We start from the raw sequence: 20,836 nt of genomic DNA on the forward strand, positions 1-20,836 counted from the left end.
CCACTTAAAAATAGCCTTGTCTCTCTTGTTCCTTGCTTTGGCCCAGATAACTGGAACCTAGTAGTTGCGCAAAAAATATTTGTGAAATGGATGAATCAATTGACGTCCCTTGGCAGAGAAGCCTGGTCTTGGTCCCCTAAGAGTTTGGACCAGAAACAATTTTAGTAGAATAATCTTACTTATATTTCTATTATCCTTTCCCTATGATCTTAAACTGTGCTTTCTCATTCTTCCCTTTCTAAGAGAATTTCAGCGCCTCTTGGAAACACTGACCCAGAGGTTGAGAAACATCCAACAGGTATTTGCTCTGGGAGTTAAGGGGATATTCTTGCCACTTGTTCTACTAGCCTGTCAGAACTTCCCAAACCCAATAAAAAGTTATAGGACATGGAGAACAAAGGTTCGCATTCTGAAATTCTTACTAAATATGTACATACCAAAATGACAACCTCTCATCTACATGTCACCGTAATTGTTCTTGCAACTAATTAAAAGAATGTCATAAAGATCCTTAAATATTTTTCCCCCAACTGAAACCAAAATATAGTCCCAAAGAGCATTTCGTTTGAGGGTTCCTGCCCTGATTTGAAGTGATTATGATATTACTCTGCTTGGGGCGAAGTCTTTACACACTTACTAGAGATAAGCATGCTGGAAAAAGTCAAGGATGAGGGGATTTTCTAGGAGTTGATCATAAATAATATGCAAAGCATCAATAGGATATGCCTAGCACATAGTAGCTGCTCAATAAATATTTATTGAATAAATGAATAATTTAACTCACTTTTCTCCTTTGCAACAATTGAAAAGCTGAGGCTTACTGCATATAGAGTCCACAGGGGTTTTTCTCACAAAATCCAAAGATATGATATAGTGTTTTATAATTTTCTATTTAATAGATGTTTTCCTCCTTGAACTATCTCATTCCTTAAACTCTGACATTACGGAAAACTGAATCCTTTTTCAACTTTTATGCTTTTCTCTATTTTGATTTCTTCTCTCCCCTCTACCAGTTCATATGTCTAAGTTTCTTTGTGACTCTGTATTTACCAATGACCCTTTAAGTTTACTTCCTCAGACAACTCATAAATTTTCATAGCTCTAAGTATTTCCTCTATGCTGATGACTCAAATAGCATTTCCAGTCCTCACTATTCAATGAAGCTCCTGTCCCAAAGCTTAGAAATTTTGTTGCCAAATTTCTGATTCCAAAGAAAATCTTTTTTCAAGATTTCCCAATGACTCCACTTTGCCCCGCCCCCCCCCCAAAACATGTTTAGGGAATGGCACTTAGAATTCAAACTTGCCTTTCCAGCTGTTTTTCTCAGTATGTACTGTACGACCCCTCACCTGCTGAAGTCATAATTACTTCTACCTTCTCCACACTTACGTCTGTGGCGTCACACAGCTATTCTCATTCTTAGAATCCCTCCCATTCTTTATTAAATATCCACATCCGGTCAAGTGCAGTCCAAAGTAATTTGTTGGTTAATTCAGGAAAAAAGAGAGCAAAACTATTTTAAAAATCAGAATATGGGGCATAGACAGAGGAGAATTGGATATGCATCTAACTAGGTGACCCCAGGAGAAGAACTACTCCCCCAGCTGCAGTTTTCATTCTATGGGGTGTTTCAGGGTAGACTCTAGCTTAACTTTGCCATCCAGTACAGATCTGTTAGCTCATTTTCATCTCAATATAAATATTCACTTAAAATAATTTGCCTTTTGTTCCCCCAAAACTCTGTGTACAATCTTACCATTGTCCAAGCTTAGCAACTTCACTATTAGGCATATTTTTTCTAGTGGAGATGAAAATACAATAATAGTACATAATTATGACATGCTTACTAATGAGAATTCACCTTCAACAAATCAAATTAAGGGGGGGAAAAGAACATTTTATGTTGCCAAAAAGAGAAAAATTTTGGCATTAATAAAATTGGATATTTTATATTCACATATGGAAAAACTAAAGTATGTTGTTTTTAAGATAATTATAGAAACAATAAAATTTAGAGCATAATAGAAGTAAAATATTTTCCTTTAGGAAAAGAATTAGAATAATAAATGCCATTTTGACATTTCTATCATTTCATCCAAATCAAACATTTGAGGCAAAGCTTTGTTGGCACAACTATATCCCTAGCCACTGCTTGATGATCTCCAGAGAACTTTTGGAAACTTTGACTATGTGTGACCATTCCCTCCAGCCCCAAGCTCTGTACCAGATTTGAATGGTCAATACATTCTTTTAAATGTTCTGGTTGTTTTAAAAAAAGTTCTAACGGTGGAAAAAATACCGAGTTTTATAAAACTTGGCCCACAACGACCAAGGCCTCTTCTCAGGGAGGAAGTAGGGAGTCTTCTTGGGGAAGTGAATTTTTTACTGATAGAAAAAGGGCACCAGCCTGACCAGGCGGTGGCGCAGTGGATAGAGCATCGGACTGGGATGCAGAAGACCCAGGTTCGAGACCCCGGGGTCACCAGCTTGAGCGCAGGCTCATCTGGTTTGAGCAAAAAGCTCACCATCTTGGACCCAAGGTCGCTGGCTCAAGCAGGGGTTACTCGGTTTGCTGAAGGCCCACGGTCAAGGCACGTATGAGAAAGCAATCCATGAACAACTAAGGTGTCGCAACAAAAACTGATGATTGATGCTTCTCATCTCTCTCCGTTCCTGTCTGTCTGTCCCTGTCTATTCCTCTCTCTGACTGTCTATTTGTCCCTGTAAAAAAGGGGGGGGGGCACCAAAGCCAGGCCAGGCCTGCTGCCTCCCGAGTCAGGTCACACATTGCTCTGTATGTTCTCTCCTCCCATTGTGCAATAAGGACCATACCCCTCTGAAATGGAGCTGCAGTTAAAACAGCGTGCATGTGTGAGATCAGATAGGAAAGTATGAATGTGTGTGCATGCACCAGTGCACTATGCAAATGCACAGGGATATAGAAATAAATCTGCATTATGTAGAGTTGGTAGAGTGTGAGGTCATAACTGCTTATAAGCTCCAAGGCTTTAAAATTTTTAAATGTAACAGTGAGAAAGGCAATAAATTTATCTTTAAAATAGAATATCCATCTTTTTTCCTTAAAGATTCAGGATATGTCCAAATAGAAATGCATTACCTACTGGTGAATAAAGAACTCACTAATTTCAATATCAATAAATAGAAAACACAAAAATGAGATCCCATAATACTTTAAGTCTAATGCAGTCATTCCAAAACTGAGTTGTCATGTGTAATGAGTGTATTGAGCAACCTCAGATGACCAAGTTGTAAATATGAAATGTTTTGGGGTTTTTTTTACCTTAATTGCCCACATCTATACAATGTTGAAGCTCATATTCTTGCTGGCTACAAGCCACATGTGTTGATAATTTGGCCCAATAGCATTATTTTTCAACTACTCTCAGTTTTTCAGTCTCTTCTCAGTCTGTATGACTCATCTTGTTTGTTTTAAATCTTTATTTAATATTATAAAGAGTCCTTTCCTTTCTTCTAGTTAAGCATGAGCTAACGTTGTAATGTCTACCATATGAGGTGGGTTTAATGAGGCCCTCACACTTTTTCCTAGTCCCTTTTCTTTTTATTTATTTATTAAATTTTTATTTGGTGACAGAGACAGAGAGAGAGAAAGCTAAGGACAGACAGACAGGAAGAGAGAGAGATGAGAAGCATCAATTCCTTATGGTGGTACTTCAGTTGTTCATTGATTACTTCTCATATGGGTCTTGACCAGGGGGCTACAGCAGAGTGAGTGACCCTTTTCTCAAGCCAGTGAACTTGGGCTTCAAGCCAGCGACCCTTGGGCTCAAGCCAGTGACCTTTGGTCTCAAGCCAGCAACCATGAAGTTATGTCTATGATTTCACGCTCAAGCCAGCAACCCCTTGCTCAAGCTGGTGAGCCTGTGTTCAAGCTGGTTACCTCAGGGTTTTGAACCTGGGTTCTCTGTTTCCTAGTCCGACACTCTATCCACTGTGCCACCATCTGGTCAGGTCTTCCTAGTTTCTTTTCTTGATGCTGGATACTCAGGTATCAGTGAGCAGAAGAGGAGAGAAACACACAGATCTTTTCTCACCTACCTGACAGCCGCAGCATGTCTCCCTCCCCTCCCTCCGTCCCAGACCACTCCCTGCCCACCACCCTGGCCCTGTGTCCACAGGCTCAGTTTTGGGAGATGGGGGCTCCCTTCTCTGCAGCAGCCTGAGGACGCTGGCAGTCCCTTGAGGGTTTCACTGTGCTCCTCCTGCAGAACCCAGCAGGTGGGCAGTCTCCCTAGCAATCCTCTCCACAGCAGACTCAGCAAAACCGAGGACCCCCGGTGGCATCTCTGGTCTCTAGGGGGGGGGCTCATTCTAAGGGCTGGGGGCAACTACAAGATCCATCGCCCATACCACTTGGGCAGTGGGCACGCCTGGGGGAGGGGTGTGGTGGTCCTTGCCCCTGGCCCTCCACCAGGCCTTTTCCAGGATGCATGCCCGCAGCTTGCTTCTGCACTGCTCCCTGAGCACAAGGCACAGCACCGGCCGCTTTCCCAGAATGCGACACCAGCATCACTTCCCTGTGACTCTCCGTAAGGACTCTGCTTGGGGAAGAGAGCAGCCCCGAGCCTCCGGAGGAACGGGGTTACATCCTCGTATCAGGCGGCATTGCAGGCGGAGACATTTCTGCTTTCCTTCATACAGACAGACATTCTCAGACTGACTAACAAGGCCTTTTTTCCCCTTCTTCTTTATCTATTTTATTCTATGAAGTTCCTACGATGACAATTAAATAAATGACAATTTGCAGCCCTTGGCATCTTAGCATTTTTACAGCAAAGAAAGTCAGAGCTACGTAATTCTGACAAGACAATAGGATTTGAAGCTCAGCAGGCCTGTGATTTCATAACAATTTCAAAGGCCCAACAATGACAAATGTTAACCCTTCACGTCCGGAGTGATGGTTCCGCACACTTGCACGCTTTGAATTTTCGGTCTCTCTTGCAGAAGTCCAGTCTGGAGGTTTGATTCCTGGGGGAGAAAAGGATACCACCCCCCGGCCCCGTGCATCTTCAAGCAGGATGGCATTACATTTCCTCCTTCCTTCTGCTTGTTTGCTTTAGCTGGCCGCCACTCAGAGCGGACTGCGAGCTGCCCTGGTGGTTTCGGGTGGTTCGCTATTGGGTTTCATCTCCCACTTCATGGGCAACATCTGCAAATGATCAAGATACAGAAAGATGCTTGGAGTGGGAGCAGCCGTCGGGATTTAATTTAACTACACCTTCCTGTGAGCCACATTTCTTTGTTTACATGCATTCCTGCTCTGAAGGGCCAGCTTCCTGCCATAAAGCAGCATACCAAATTGGAGTATTTAGAACACAGTGTGGTTCAAACTCTTCTAACTCTGGAAACAGACTTCAAGTAATTGTGACTTTTAAAGGCTATGTCATAAAATACAGCACTTCACCCTAACTTTTATGATGTAAATCCTTTTCCTACAATCACACCCATTCACTCACACACACACACACACACACACACACACACACACACGAAGGAAAATTAGTGCTCTTTTCACCCACAAGAAATATCAGTACAGACCTTGTTGGGAAACTCCAAAGTGACATGGAACAATGACTGAAAAAAAAGGAACTTATTTTTCAAAAGAGAGAAATGCCCGAGAGAAGACATGGTGAGACCAATACCATGCGATGCACATTTGAGCAGTGATTTCGGTGTCATGGTTCTTCAGGCTCCTTTTGTCATTTTCTACTATTTAAATATATATATATATCTGCTTTTCAAACTATTACTTAATAGAGCCTTTCCTACTCTGTCTTAAGATTTCATTCTCTCTCCCAAGAAAGTTTTTTGCCTTCCCAGGTGACACCTACTTTTAGCATACACTCAAAATACATAGTTACACCTTTTCTAGCCTACGACTCTCCAAGGTATAAATTGTGTGGCTCAGTTTCAAGTCTATGCTAGATCTAATTAAGACTTAATTAGATCAAGCATCTACCACCCAGACATCATTCTTCCACAGTCACCAATGACTTCCTTATTAAAAGCAACAGGCAGCTTGCAGTATGCATTTCTTAAAACTTTCCTAGAATTTGGTTCTCTTGACAGCACCCTCCTTAAAACTTCATCTTCCCTTGGTTTTTGTGACATTACTGTTTCTGTGTTAGTCACCATTATAGGCTCCCTTTATCCCTGAATAGTTTGTTTGAATTTTGGGATTTTCTAGGGTACCATTTTTCAATGTAGCTTTTTCTAGTCCACACATGCTGCCCACTGCTCTTCCTTGGCATTTGCTGGACAGTAAATATACTAAGGATTCCCAAATAAACATACCAGCATGTGGTTCACCCTCACTAATTGGATCCTTTTAGTGATCAATTCCTATCAGTCCTTCTCACTTGAATCTATAATATATCTCCATCCTTAGCCTTAAAAAACAATACAATATTGAGGGCTTTAGACTTAGACACTCTGGGTGTGAATCCTGGCTCTGCCTCCCCTAGTTTTCCGTGATTAAGTTATGTAAGCCCTCCCTATCTCAGCCTCCACAGCAGGGCATGCTGATGTTCTTACTATCAGTTAGTCATCATTTGTAAAAACCTCAGTAGTTGTCATCACCACCTAACAGGTTTTTCCCAATTTGGCTTTCTCAAAATTAATCTACCGAACAGATTAATCTTCCTAAAGTATTTGTATATATTTTCAGTGCATAATTTTTTAGGGTGGCTTTCTTCAATTTCCAGTGTCATTTAGATGAACCGCACTCTCCATGACATGTTCCCGCCAACCTTTTGTGCCTGAACTATTCGCACAGAGAATGGAGGACACCAGGTGCCTGCCTCCTCCTGCTTTCACCCAGCAAGCATGATGCCTGAATCCAACCTCTGAGAAATTGGGGTTTTTTTGGCAAAAAGTTCTACTTGTATCTTCCTTCTTTCCTTTCCTTCCTTCCTCCCTCCCTCCCTTCCTTCCTTTCTCACTGGTTATTTATATTAGTTTAATGTACAATGCTACTAAAAACACCTAGTGGTTCATGATTTCTGAGGTGATAGTATCACACATTTATTTTCTCTGACTAACATGGATTATAAGCAAATTTCTACATTCATTTTGAATTTGGGGGCAATAACTATTAAATTTAAACTTTCTCAAATTATTTAAACAGCATTATATTTTAACAAATAATATTTCATATATGTACTTATTACTTATCAATGCTTAGAGATAGGTGAGATGCCATTCACCAGAGATAAAACCGGAAAACAACAACTTCCTTCTTTGTTTACGAGCCTTATTTAAGCAGCAGTGCAATGTCCTCTCACATCTGAGACTGGCCATAGGGCCATAACGGCAGAAGGACAGGAGCATCCGAATTTCAGCACTTTGCCATCACAGGTGCTTCCTCTCCGGCCCCCAGAACCGAGGCAGGGAGCCATCAGCAGAACTGCTCCTAACTTTGCTGTGTGGGAGGCAGATAAGTGGTCCCTCAGGCAGGGAAGACTCAGACAATAAAGCTTTCCAGATTGCGAGCAACACCTTAATTGTGTTTGAATGTGAGCAGGAAGTCGAGGAGCTCCTCTGCTGCAGAATGAAGTTCTCTGCTGCAGAATGAAGTTCGGATCCCTGAGTAGGCATGTGCTTTTTATTCTGTGCCCTTAGCAAATCCAGAGTAGATGCCAACATCACATTAATATTTGATCATCTTTAATATTTCAAAAGCCTTAATTTGAAACAATCAGCCTGCCTGTGGAATATATTTTCTTCCTAAGTGTTTGTAAGAGTTGTATGCTATAACTAGGTCTGTGCTCATCCAGATCGAATGAAATGTATCGCACGTAAGGAGAATGGCTACATATCAGAATATTCTATCACACTTGAACACATACCATCCAAGTCCTTCTGCTGCTGACTCATCCACTGGATTTCATTATGGCACTATTCAATAAGATTTTGTTCTGTGTTGTATTTAAAGATCTTTCTTATCATTTAGACTATAAGCTCTTTGAAGTCAAAATATATGCCTGCCGCCTGAACAGGCGGTGGCGCAGTGGATAGAGCATCGGACTGGGATGCGGAGGACCCAGGTTTGAGACCCCGAGGTTGCCAGCTTGAGCGCGGACTCATCTGGCTTGAGCAAAAAGCTCATCAGCTTGGACCCAAGGTCGCTGGCTCCAGCAAGAGGTTACTCGATCTGCTGAAGGCCCGCGGTCAAGGCACATATGAGAAAGCAATCAATGAACAACTAAAGTATCAAAATGAAAAACTGATGATTGATGCTTCTCATCTCTCTCAGTTCCTGTCTGTCTGTCCCTACCTATCCCTCTCTCTGACTCTCTCTCTGTCCCTGTAAAAAAATAAACAAACAAAATATATGCCTGCCTAGATTTATTACTAAATAACCAGAAACCAGTTCAGTCTCTGGAGTGGGAGGGACCTAATAACTATCAGTAGAATAAATTAATGTTTTTTCAATATTGTTTGCAAAGGCATGGGGAAGAAGATAAGGCCATGTGATTAAATCCCAGAGCATTAACTACTGTGCTGAAATACACCAAATGCATATTTACTATTAATATATAAATAATATTAAACCAGAGATTTCTTTATAAAATCTCTCATATTCTCATTATGAAGAAAAATCACAAAAACCAAAGCTGTTTTGTACCACATAAAGTGGCAGGAAAATATAACTTAAAAATATAAAAAATATTTATATTTAGAATATCAAATGTCATTTTTTCCCAGAATCTATCCTGCTATCCTTTGTAAACAGAAAAAAAAGTGTATAATAGAAAGTATATGGTTATGTTCTTTGTACAAAATAATAAGAATTGTTGATAAACTGTTGTTCCAGGTTGACATACATTCACTTGTCTGGTTCCTATTGTGACAAATAGCGTGAATTTGTTAAGGGGCTGGCTAGGGAAAGGGGCAATATTTGTGTTCAAGGAGTATAGCAAAATTAGCAGACCTCCACCAGGCATTAAATGCTTGGCTTCACTGTGTAGCTTAGGGCTTATCCCAAAGGAGCCAAGCCAGGGTTTGGGGTCTGTTTCTTTTCTTGCACAACATTCTTTACAGCTCCTCATTGCGTTCTGCCTTTTCATAGCATTGGCACAGCAGCTTGGAATTTCCACAACTTTCTGGTTGTACAGCAAATGTAAACTGCAAATCACAGTCCACTCCTTACTATAAGCACATGCTCAAGACCATTTCCTAATATAGAAGGATACGCTTTCCCTTTCGATTACATCTGCAACGTTTGGTTGTTTTTCTTTGGCCCACTCTGGAACTTCATTTTAATGTAGAAAGTTCTCAAATATTTATATAGGAATATAAATGCAAACTAATTCTGTCCTTTTTGATAAGTCTATTGCTACTGTTATTCCTGCCTCTTCTGCCATCACTTTTTTTTTTTGACTGAAACCAAAATTCTTGATTTAAGAGTGTTCTGTTTTTCTCACACATATGGCACTGAAAGCTTGCAAGTGTTTCATTAAAGAGCAGTTCACTAAACTCATCCAAATGCTTCTTTGTCAACATGCAATATCTAAAACAATCCTTATATGTATTGTAGCCATTGCTTAATAATTATCCTGTAACTATCTGTCGTAAAAGTTAAACTCACTTCCTAAAAAATACATAGACATTTATTTACACACATACATATAACTATAAATACATAAACATATAGGTATGTGTGATTTTATATATACAGAGTGAGTGAGAGAGAATACTATGGAAAATATTGTATTTCATTCAAAATTACCATATAGATGTACTATAGAAGACATGCATGGGACTCAGTTTGTTTATAGATCATACTAAATATAGTGATCTCTCGCTTCAAGGAAATTCTGGTCAATCTAGCAGTAAGATTTACATGCAATATACTGAATTGAGTATCAAATAATATTCCAGAAATAAAATATGTCATAAGCCAAGAACTGTTGCATTGTTTTTGGAAAACAGACAACAAATAACATTAACCTTCAACTTCAGTACAAGGAAAACTTGAGGGCTATTGACATCCAGTCACTCTCAGCTTTGACATAAACCATTAGCTAATCATAATCAAAAGACATCTTAACCACACACTTTGATACCGTGAGAGTATATTGCTATAACATTTAGTTATCAAAGAAAAGGGTAGAGAAATAATGTGAGGCTAGAGAGAGAATGAACAGACAAATAATTTTAGAGGAATTTTGTTTTTATCTTCAGGGAGATAGTGCTTATAAGTTTATCATATTTATTTTGAAAAACAAAAGGAAAATGAAATACAATCTGAACTTTTAGCACAAAACAAGTCTTCTCTAAGCTCATTTTCCATGTAAAATACCTATTGTTAGGCAGAAACACACTCCTCATTTTATTTTATATCATAAAATTTAAATAACTTTTGGATATCAGTATTTTATTTTAGTGAGGTAAGAAGACATGCAACTATTTTCAAATTATTGACTGTGTTGTAAGTTAGGTAATTCTTAGCTTTAAATATCAGAAGTCTCAAGGTAGTCTAACTTTATAAGAGAAATTCAAGAATTAAGTTTCACAAAGCTATAAAAATATGTTTCAAATTATCAACATCCTCACAATATCATGACTATTAGTTTATTATAATTTAATTTCTTATATTTGGCTAGAACGTCACACATCTTGTTTTCACTTGTATCTATCTGTTGCTCTTATTCCCATACTAAAAATGGCTGAAGATATTATTCTAGCTGCATCGGGGAAGGTGACTTCCTAATGATGTTGTAGGTTGTTTGTATGTATGTTTGTTGTTTTAATTTGCTTGACTCAAAAAAAAAATTATTATCCTGCCCAGCTTTTTTTTTTAACATTTACTTACCTTTTATGAAATTGAGGGAAATTCTTTGTGTTTTATGAAGTTGAGGAAGCTCTCCACCTTAAGTTTGGAGCGAGCCTACCACTCTTTACCTTCCAAGGGCTTACGACTTCTTCTTCCCAATTCTTTCAGAAGTCACTTCTCAACCCAGGGCAAACACTCTTCTAGCCCATTGTGCCAGAGACCAGACAGGGACAGCAGTCCCTCCATTTCTTCCCAACACTGAAGACTATTACTCAGTTCTGGCAATTTAATCAGTTTTCGTGCTGATAAATTTCATGTATCATATTTCTCAATCAACATTAACAAACAGTAGCTTTACTCTGAGAAAATGAGACCATGGGATCCATCTGTCTGCCCAAGGTTGGCAACTGGCTGGAGAAGGCACCTTTTGACCTGAATTGCCTTTAACTTCAAGAGACAAAATTTTAGAGTTTGTCCTTGGTGATATGAGGCAAAATTTCTCCATGTGCATACATAGCATTCCTTTTATTTTATTTTGTTTTATTTTATTTTTTATTAAGTGAGAGGCGGAGAGGCAGAGGGATAGACTCCTGCATGCGCCTCAACCAGGATCCACTCTGCAAGCCCCCTATCAGGTTGATGCTCTGCTCACCTGAGACTGCTGCTCCATTGCTTAGCAACCAAGCTATCTTAGTGCGTGAGGTAAGGCTATGGAGCCATCCTTAGTGACCAGGGCCAACTTGCTCGAACCATTTAAACCATGGCTGCAGGAGGGAAAGAGAGAGAGACAGAGGGGAGAGAGAGAGAGAGAGAGAAGGGGGAAGGGTGGTGAAGCAAATGGTCGCTTCTCCTGTGTGCCCTGACCAGGAATTGAACCCGGGATTTCCACACACTGGCCGAAACTCTAATGCTGAGCCAGCCAGCCAAGACTTAGCACTTCCTTTCTACAGAATGTTAATAGATGCCACGTAAATAAGGAAATCTTTTAATTAATTTTTTTTTCAGAAGGATGGGTTAATGAAGTTAAGCAAAAGTCTTTACTGCTAATCTTAGAGGCTTCAATAAGTTAATCTTGTGCAATCAGTCTACAAATGTATTGAACTCTATGCCCAAGCTCCACTGCTATGAGTCAGTGTTAAAGACAACAGTCTCCATCCTAAAGGAGTGCTGTACTGATTCAGCCACATTATCTACTAATAAAAATTTCAATGTAAAAGAGTGCACATGAGTGTAATCATTATCCTATCTTTCCTCCTAGAAAGTCTTGAACGGCTCCTACAAAGTGCTAACCATTGTACGGTAAACACTGATCCTGACTGCTTTCCCAACCCGAAAAGGCATGGTGTGGGCAGTGCCAAGAACTGGAACCAGCAAGTGTCTTTCTCTTCCTCTCTGTCTCTAGGCAGAACAGTGATTAACTCTGACGCTTGGTTCTGGATTCCATATGTCCCAAACTAGCACTCTCAACTTTTTCATTAGGATCTAAAAAAATGACTGAACGACAAACTGTTTTTCTGCCTCTCTCTTGCTAATAATATCCCTCTTACAAGTCTTGTGAATAAAGTTGTATTGGCTGAGGGCAGAACTGAAGTGTTGTGGGTATTACTAGTTCAAATCACCTTCCTGTTATTTGAGATCACACTTTAAATATATCCTCTCTGTAATATTGCTTTAATACATAACATTTCGAACTCACTTAATCACATAGTTTTAGATTTTTAATTTGAACCTATGGAATAGTTGCAAATTTAGTAGGGTTCCAATGTTGGCTCCACTACTTACTAGGGAGACAGTTCCTCTACCTAATCGTCCCCCTTTTGGGTCACTTGTCACTTTTTATGTTGCTTTGGTCCTACCAGCCTTGAACCTATTTCTTTAACACATCAAGAATGCTCTATTTATTTGTACTTTCTCTGTTTATTTCTTAGAATTATTATCCATAAAATTGTTAATTGGTTGAATTCTTCCTGTCACTTAGGTCTTAGTCCAAACATCACCTTTCCTGAACATATAAAATACACCATTGTTTTATTTTTTAATGATATTTCTCACTAGTTGAAATTCTCTTACATTTTATTTTATTTATTTATTATTGGGTTGGGGAATAAGTTCGTAGCATTTTTATATTTTCTTTTATTTTACAACGATTTGTTTGTTGTTTGGCAAAGGGTAAGTATTCATTCAATAAAACTCTTTCTGCTCTACAAAACTATGTTAATTGTATTTTTGAGTTATTTAATTTTTTATTAGTTTTGAGGCTTAGAAATGGAATACCCAGGAGGCAAAAATCAACATTTTCGACACCTGCTCTTCTTTGCTTTTCATCAAGGTCAAAAAGCTGCCGAAGCAGCCCGGGACATTTGCGACGTGTACGGAGAAGGTGTCATAGGCGAGTCTACAGCACGGAAATGGTTTGCAAAGTTCAAAAATGGCGACTTTGACATTGATGACACGTGCCGCAGCGGAAGGCCTTCTGAATTCGATAAAGAACTGGGAAATGGTCGAAAAGAATGCCACGGTCAACAAGGAGCTCTACATTGCCCAGCTACACAGCGTGAATGAGGCTATTCGACTGAAAAGACCTGATCAACATGGTCAAACCATACTCCTTCACGACAACGCCAGGCCCCATGTTGCACAAGTCATCAAAGCCGCACTCCAAGAGCTCGAATGGGAGGTCCTTCAGCATCCGCAGTATTCTCCGGACCTTGCACCGACCAATTACCATCTTTTCCGCTCCCTGTCAAACCATATGAAGGGCGTTACCTTCGATAACAAAGAGGTCCTTAAAAACTGGCTCAACAACTTCTTTGACACCAGACCAGGCGATTTTTGGTGGAACGGCATCAACAAATTGGCCGAGAGGTGGGAAGAGGTTGTAAATAGCAACAGCAAATATATAATTGATTAACTTATTGATATAATTATTGTTTTTTGTTTAAATAAAAGTCTTCGGTAAAAACGCTACGAACTTATTCCCCAACCCAATATTTTGCCTATATTACCATTAAAATGATGCATGGGCCTGTCCTGTCATGTTCAACTCTAGGTAAACGTGCTTGGATAGAGCTGAAACAATGTAAATGCTCAATCAGTTTTTGTTTGATTAAATAAATGGAGTAGACTGCGGCCATTGTAAGTGATTCTGTTGTGAGTTTGGCTAGCACCAGAATTGTGAATATTCTTGTACCTGGCACCCAGAGGGAGGTGCCCGAGGAGCAGCTGAGGGAGCTAGATATTTAGTCAGCAAGTGATCTAAGCCCTTCATTCTCATCAATCTTACCTTCCATAATCCATGTGATGGTTCAGAAAAGAAAGGACAATATTGGGACATTATAGACTTGATGCACCAATATATATTCATAACTGACAGTATCAAGACACCATCAAACCACCATTACACTCTGTGGGCTGACATCTTATATTTGCTCAAAGCTGGAAACATCAATCAGAGGGACAATTTGGATATTTAATCAAAGATATGTGTGGGAGAATGGTCTCAAGAGTTTCTGTCTGTAGATAGACTTAGATATCAAAAATACCCTGGGATGCCTACCACTCAGATCTTGGTTTCTAATATCATTGTTCAATAAAAGGAACTAGTCTACTGGGAAGTTGAGGGGTAGGCCAGGGAATATACAGGATAACCTAGACTCAAGCATGTCATAGTGCCCAGAAGTAAAGAAGTGCTAAAAACAAACAAACAAACTTACAGTAACAACAATGGGAATACATCAAAGGTACACAGGTGCCAACAAGAAAAGTTCTCAGTTGCCAAAGGAGAAATTGATCAACAAAATAAGATAATATTGGATTATAGCCCAAGGTATAAAATTAATATCCATGACTCTATACTAATATAAAGAAATAATTCAATAAATAAATAAATAAATAAATGGGAGATAAATCTCCCTTGCAGAAGAATTCCAAGTCATTTATGTAGAGAAAGGACTGTAGGTAAAAGTTAAATAAATGTAAATAAAGTATGGACTTTAGCTAATAATTTACCAATATTGGTTATTGGTTATTATAAATATACCACACTAAGGTAAATTGTTAACAGTTGGGGTAATTTGGTATTCAGTATATGGCAACTCTCTGCCTTATCTTGAAAATTTTTCTATAAATATAAAGTGATTCCAGAGTAAAAATATTGTTTTAAAAATTCAGAATAACCACCCCTGCCTGACTTTCTACAAACCAGTAATAAGTATAATGAGTGAAAGTTTAAATGTACTTCAAAAGTATATACAAAAGCAAATTTAATACTCTACAGTTGTTATTAACAGTCTTGTTAATAAGTCAACTTGTGTTTATGTTTTAGAAAAATATTTTCTGTACAAATGAGTGACCTAATAAAAAAAGCAATATTTTTATTTTTGTTTAGTTTTCTATGAAAATTACTCCTTGATATTTTATGATTTTGAGAGAAAATAAACAAATGGAAAGAAATTAGGCTTATTAAGTTTAAATAAAGCAGAGGCACAAATCCTTAGGTAATAATTTTATTTCAAATTTAAAACAAAATATTACTAGCATACTTTTAATTGTTTCTATCATACAAATAAAAAGCTTTTTAGAGACATTACCTCATTTCTTCTAATATCATTGTGCAGATTAAGGTTATATATTTTTAAAAAGCACTTTTTTTTATATTGAGGATAGGATAGTTCTTTAAAAATTCAGGCTGTGACAAACATTGTTTAATTTAGTCATTTCTAAGCCTGAGTCAACCAACTTCCTGTGGGATGCATAACTATTTTTAGTCTAGGGAAGATATTTATATAAAATTCCTCAAGGAAACCATCTACTCTTGTCTCTATTCTAAGAATCCTAATTTAAATATATATATGAAAACAAGATAAAAGAGCAGGAACTTATTACATATAAAGTTTACCATATTTAAATAAAGACACTTTAAAAATTGGCAAAATGTCAAAAAAAAACGATAGTGGTAGAGTGATAAGATACAGAGAAACTGATGTTCTCTTACCTCACTGGTGATAATGTTGATCGATTTTGGAAAACCATTAGGAAATCTTTCTCATTTCACTTGGAACAAGTTATCTCATTGCTTAAAATGTACCAGAAGGAATACAAAATATTCAAAGATGGTAAAAAAAACAACAACCCACAATGCCTGAAAAAGAGATTTAATATAGTCCTCGTTCAGAAATTTAAAAATGAAAACAATTTAAAATGCACAAGAAGAAGGAACTGGATTAGAAAATATTACATTATTGGAGAGATTTATGTGGTCATTAAAATACTTGTAAAAAATATGAAACAATTTAATGCCTTAATAAAGAGCCAGTATAAATAATGGATATTCTCAAAAACATTAGCTTAATACTGATTACTCTAAAGCTTCCATAAAGCTTTTGACAACTATTTTCCAAAGTTCAATTGATCACTATCTTATGTAAAGCAGAGATTGTTAGTTTTATTTATATACTTCACATTGTAACTAATTCACTTTGATAGGAGTAGGGAAAGAAATGTTGCCCAAATTAACTATCTTGAAAGCTATGTTAAAGCTTTTCTAGGGTTGTAATAGTTAACTAATAACATGACATTAAAATTTTTCCCAGGCCAAAATATGTCAGTCATCCACCACTGAATAAAATTTGAGAAACTAAAGCGATTACTCATATGTTGAACTGGACCAGAAAAAAAAGTCTTAAAAAAATAAAAAATTCTGGCTCTGCTTTTAGGTATTCTGTAAATTCTGGACTTGTGAAGGAGGCTAGAGTAAGCGTCTTGGTTTTTCATGAAGGTTTACAAACTCATCTGCCCATCTGGTTCCCAAAGCGTGGGCTCTATTGCTACACTGACAGCACAAGGGTACTATAGTAGGCAGGATGTTGTCTCCATTCTCTGCTGTTATATCTGTGAATATGTTACCTATGATTTAGTTTTAGGAAATTTGCAAATTGAAGTCGAGATGCTATCAGCTAACTTTAAATTAAGGAGATTATCCTGGGCTGTCAGTTAGGCCCAGGTAATCACATATCTTTATTATATGCGGCTTAAGTATCTGTTTGTCCCCGATAGCTTATTGGTTGCTTGTGTAACTGTTCTAGCCAATGGGGTGAAGTTGCCATGGTATTCAAATAGTCCCGCCTTCTGGCAAGCCACCTCACAAATTGAGGTTAAAGATTGGAGCAATTATTATGCTGTTAAGAAACCTTAACACCAGAAGGGGTCTTTGCAATGGTACAAGACTAGAGGTTCTCCAATTGAAAAATAATGTCATAATAGCTAAGTCTTTGACTGGCTCCTCTAAAGGTGAAATACATGTCATTCCAAGAATTGATTTGGCTCCATCTCAAACAGGGTTGCCGTTTCAATTGAGACGTAGACAATTTCCTGTAAAACTTGCCTTTGCTATGACCATCAATAAGTCTCAGGGCCAAACGCTTAAGCGTGTTGGCATTTTTTTACCTGAGCCTGCATTTGGACACGGTCAACTTTATGTTGCCTGTTCAAGAGTTCATGAAAAAACGGATGTAAAATTAAAAATAATCGATGGTCCTCTGCAAGGCGAGCTTAAAAATGATGGAAAGATCTACACAAGAAATGTTGTGTACAAAGAGATCTTTGACATGTGAATTAACATTTTATTATTTAAAATCACCTTTATTTATTGAGCTAGCAGTGGCTCTTAAGAAATATACTGCCAGTGGTTTCCTTCATTGCACTCTACTTTAAGCAATTAAGCAAGTAGAAGGGGGAAACCCCGTGAGGCAGTAAGCAAAGGGGCGTCCTCACCACCTGCCCTGGGTAATTCAGTTTGAATTAGCAGACACCTTTGCACAAATCATTTTAATTACAATTTATAATATCTAGAACAGCGGTCATTTCGTATGACCGCCAGGTTTTCTAGTGCCTTTATAATGGAATGACGTTTACATAGATTTTTAATTTTTTTTCCTTGTAACAATCACTTGAAGGGGTCACATGGTATGCTAGATAGCTCCCATTTGCTTCTTCCAACTCACTTTCCACCCCTCTCTGCCCTGAAAAAAAGAAATGATGGAAGAGGAAGGCTAAGGAGTCAATGAGGGAGGTGTGGCAGAAACAGACAGGGGAGTGGCGGCATAAGAAAGACCACCGCTGTCTGAAGACAAGGTCACGAGCACCGGAATGTGCGGCAACCTCTAGAAGCTGAGACTGGGCCACGCTGACAGGCGATCCTACAACTGCAAGGACCTGGATTTGCCAATAACCTGCAGAAGCCAGAATATATGTAGATTCTCACTTGCAGCCCCCAGAAGGAAACACAGCCCTGCTGACACCTGGCTTTTAGCCTTATGGGACTAACCACAAGAATTAGCCAAGCCCACCTAACTTGTGTTATCAGCCAAGGAATTCTCAGGACCATAAGAAGCTGGAAAATGTTATACTATCTGTATAATCTTTCCCATATCCTCTTTCCCATTCATATCCAACAACAGGAAGAAGAAAAAACAGCAATTTCTGCAGTACAGGAAGAGAAAGGGAGATTAAGAGGAGGAGGAAGAAGAGGGAGAAGGAAAAGAAATAAGAATATATCAAAAAGAAAATACAAAGGAACTCATACATATTTACTTTTAAGCTGTTGCTTCATTACCAAGTTAACACTTTTGACTTTAACGAGTTCATGTGAAAGGAATGATCCCTTTTCTATTTATACAATTATTGACGAGTTCCACAGCACAGATATTGAACAGATTGCATCTGCACTTTACTATCTTAACACTGTTTTGCTAGAATGAACAGAAAAGATCACCCTTTTTAAGTGAGCATGTAAAGAATTGTATCTGTGATTCACCTTACTCCCTTTTCAGTTAAAGATTGGGTCACAGATTTATCTATGGAGGAAAACACTGGTATGAAGTTTGCTACAGCTTAAACCAGCCAAAGTGCCTTTAGTTCTGCTCTTCGACTTCATTTGAAGTATAATTATCCCTTCTCCTTTTCCTCAGAAGGATCTTCATTATTTTGGTAACTCTAAACCTGCAAGGCAGTGGTTATGAGTAGACCCCCACCAACCTTGAAAATCCTGGTTTAAGTTAAAGCACAGTGTCACATACTAAGATGTAACAGTCCATCCTGGGATTGGCTCAGGGGCAAGTTAATTCCTATTAATGAGTTTTTTATTCTAGGGAAAAATCCTCATAAAAATTTCCCTGCTGTGCTTTTTTTTTTTTTTTTTTTTTTTTGAGTTAAGTTGAGTTCGCCCAAGGAGAGACATTTCTTAGAATGGGAAGTATTTTGCACTAGGAAAATGTTTAAACAGAGCCATATCTCAAAATATTTAATTGAGATCAAAGCTTCAAAAAGCAACTAGCTCTTCTAGGAGCTTAAAAATACTGCATTCAACTTTTGTATATTGAAGGTTATTAATACTAAATATTAGCCTGAGGGTCTATGCCAATGTTCTTCCTCTCCACTTTCAAACATCCACATTTCTCAATATATGTAACTCTTTTACGTTTACAGTAAAGGTCTTTTTCCTCCAATAAATAGTCCGCAGAGAATAGTGGATTTCCCAATGTGCAAAGAAAAATAGGGCTGTGAATGCAGCACAGAATAGATCCAAATGCATACCCTCAAAGGAACTCTAGAAAATTCAGCCCTGTGGAAATGCACTCAGGCAACAAGCTATCACTCTTACTGATTTCTAAGAAGGCTCTTCTGCCTGCTTTAATTCTGAGACTCTTATAGTGGAGCTTGGCTAGCAAAGTTTCTTTTACCATTCAACTCCACCAGTCTGTTTTTATGTGTGTGTATGTGTGTGTGTGTGTGTGTGTGACAGACAGAGGGACAGATAGGGACAGACAGGAAGGGAGAGAGATGAGAAGCATCAATTCTTCGTTGAGGCACCTTAGTTGTTCATTGATTTTTCTCATATGTGCCTTGACTGTGGGGCTGCAGCAGACCTAGTGACTCCTTGTTCAAGCCAGTGACCTTGGGCTCAAGCTGGTGAACCTTGCTCAAACCAGATGAGCCTTCACTCAAGCTGGTGACCTCAGGGTCTCGAACCTGGGTCTTCCGCATCCCAGTCTGATGCTCTATCCACTGTGCCACTGCCTGGTCAGGCCCACTAGTCTTGAATCGAGAACTTATTGATTTGAATGGTGATCCAGCTCATGAGTACATATCCAAAACAGAGTGTGGCAACTTCGGTGAAACTAAAATTTTAACACAGGTGGATAGATACCGTCAATATATTTATACATCTCCAGTATGGGAGCGAAGGTGGGCAATGTTTCAGATGCTTTTTCAATTTCTACTTCCTGCTGTTCTTTATGAGCCATTTGTAACTCCCTTTGAGACAAAGAGAGAGAGAGAGAGAGAGAGAGAGAGAGAGAGAGAGAGAGAAAGAATTCCTTCTCTGCGAGTTTTATATACAATGTTATTTTATAACACCACTTTTCCTGCATCACTAGACATTTTACTTCATAAAAAGAACTATTTGATCTGTCCAGTGATCTGATCGGTCTCATGATGAAAATTAATTAGAAGGAAGTGATAAGGACCAATACTGCACAGATTGGACAGTTTGATCATTCCAAGGCAGAGATCTTCTCTTTCCAAAGATAGTACTTTTTTTTTCAGAATGTAAGTGTGAATAGACTCTGCTTTGCAGTGAGATGCAATGATAGCACAGAGTTGTTGAGAGGCTGCAGGTGGCAGGTCATCATCGTCTCATAGCATCTTGTCTTACTGTTTGGGTGAAGGGACAGCATGCAGTGCCCTTTAGATTTACAACTACAGCTATTCCAAATTTGTGTGTAGGTTTTTTCCTTTAGGATATAAGTAGTTGAAGTCTCTGTTTGACATACATATATTAAAAATAGGAAATAGAAAAGTATAACAAGGAATGTAGATAAGAATAGTGATGTGGGGCAAAAGAAAAATAATATCTTTCTGATGATCTTGGTCACCCTATTGAGATGCTTATTGATCACACTGAGAGATTTCTAAGCATGAACAGCTTTGAAAATAGCAATAACAAATGTGCATGTCTCCCTA

Source organism: Saccopteryx leptura, chromosome 1 (assembly GCF_036850995.1).
Source record: "Saccopteryx leptura isolate mSacLep1 chromosome 1, mSacLep1_pri_phased_curated, whole genome shotgun sequence".
Lineage (NCBI taxonomy): Eukaryota > Metazoa > Chordata > Mammalia > Chiroptera > Emballonuridae > Saccopteryx > Saccopteryx leptura.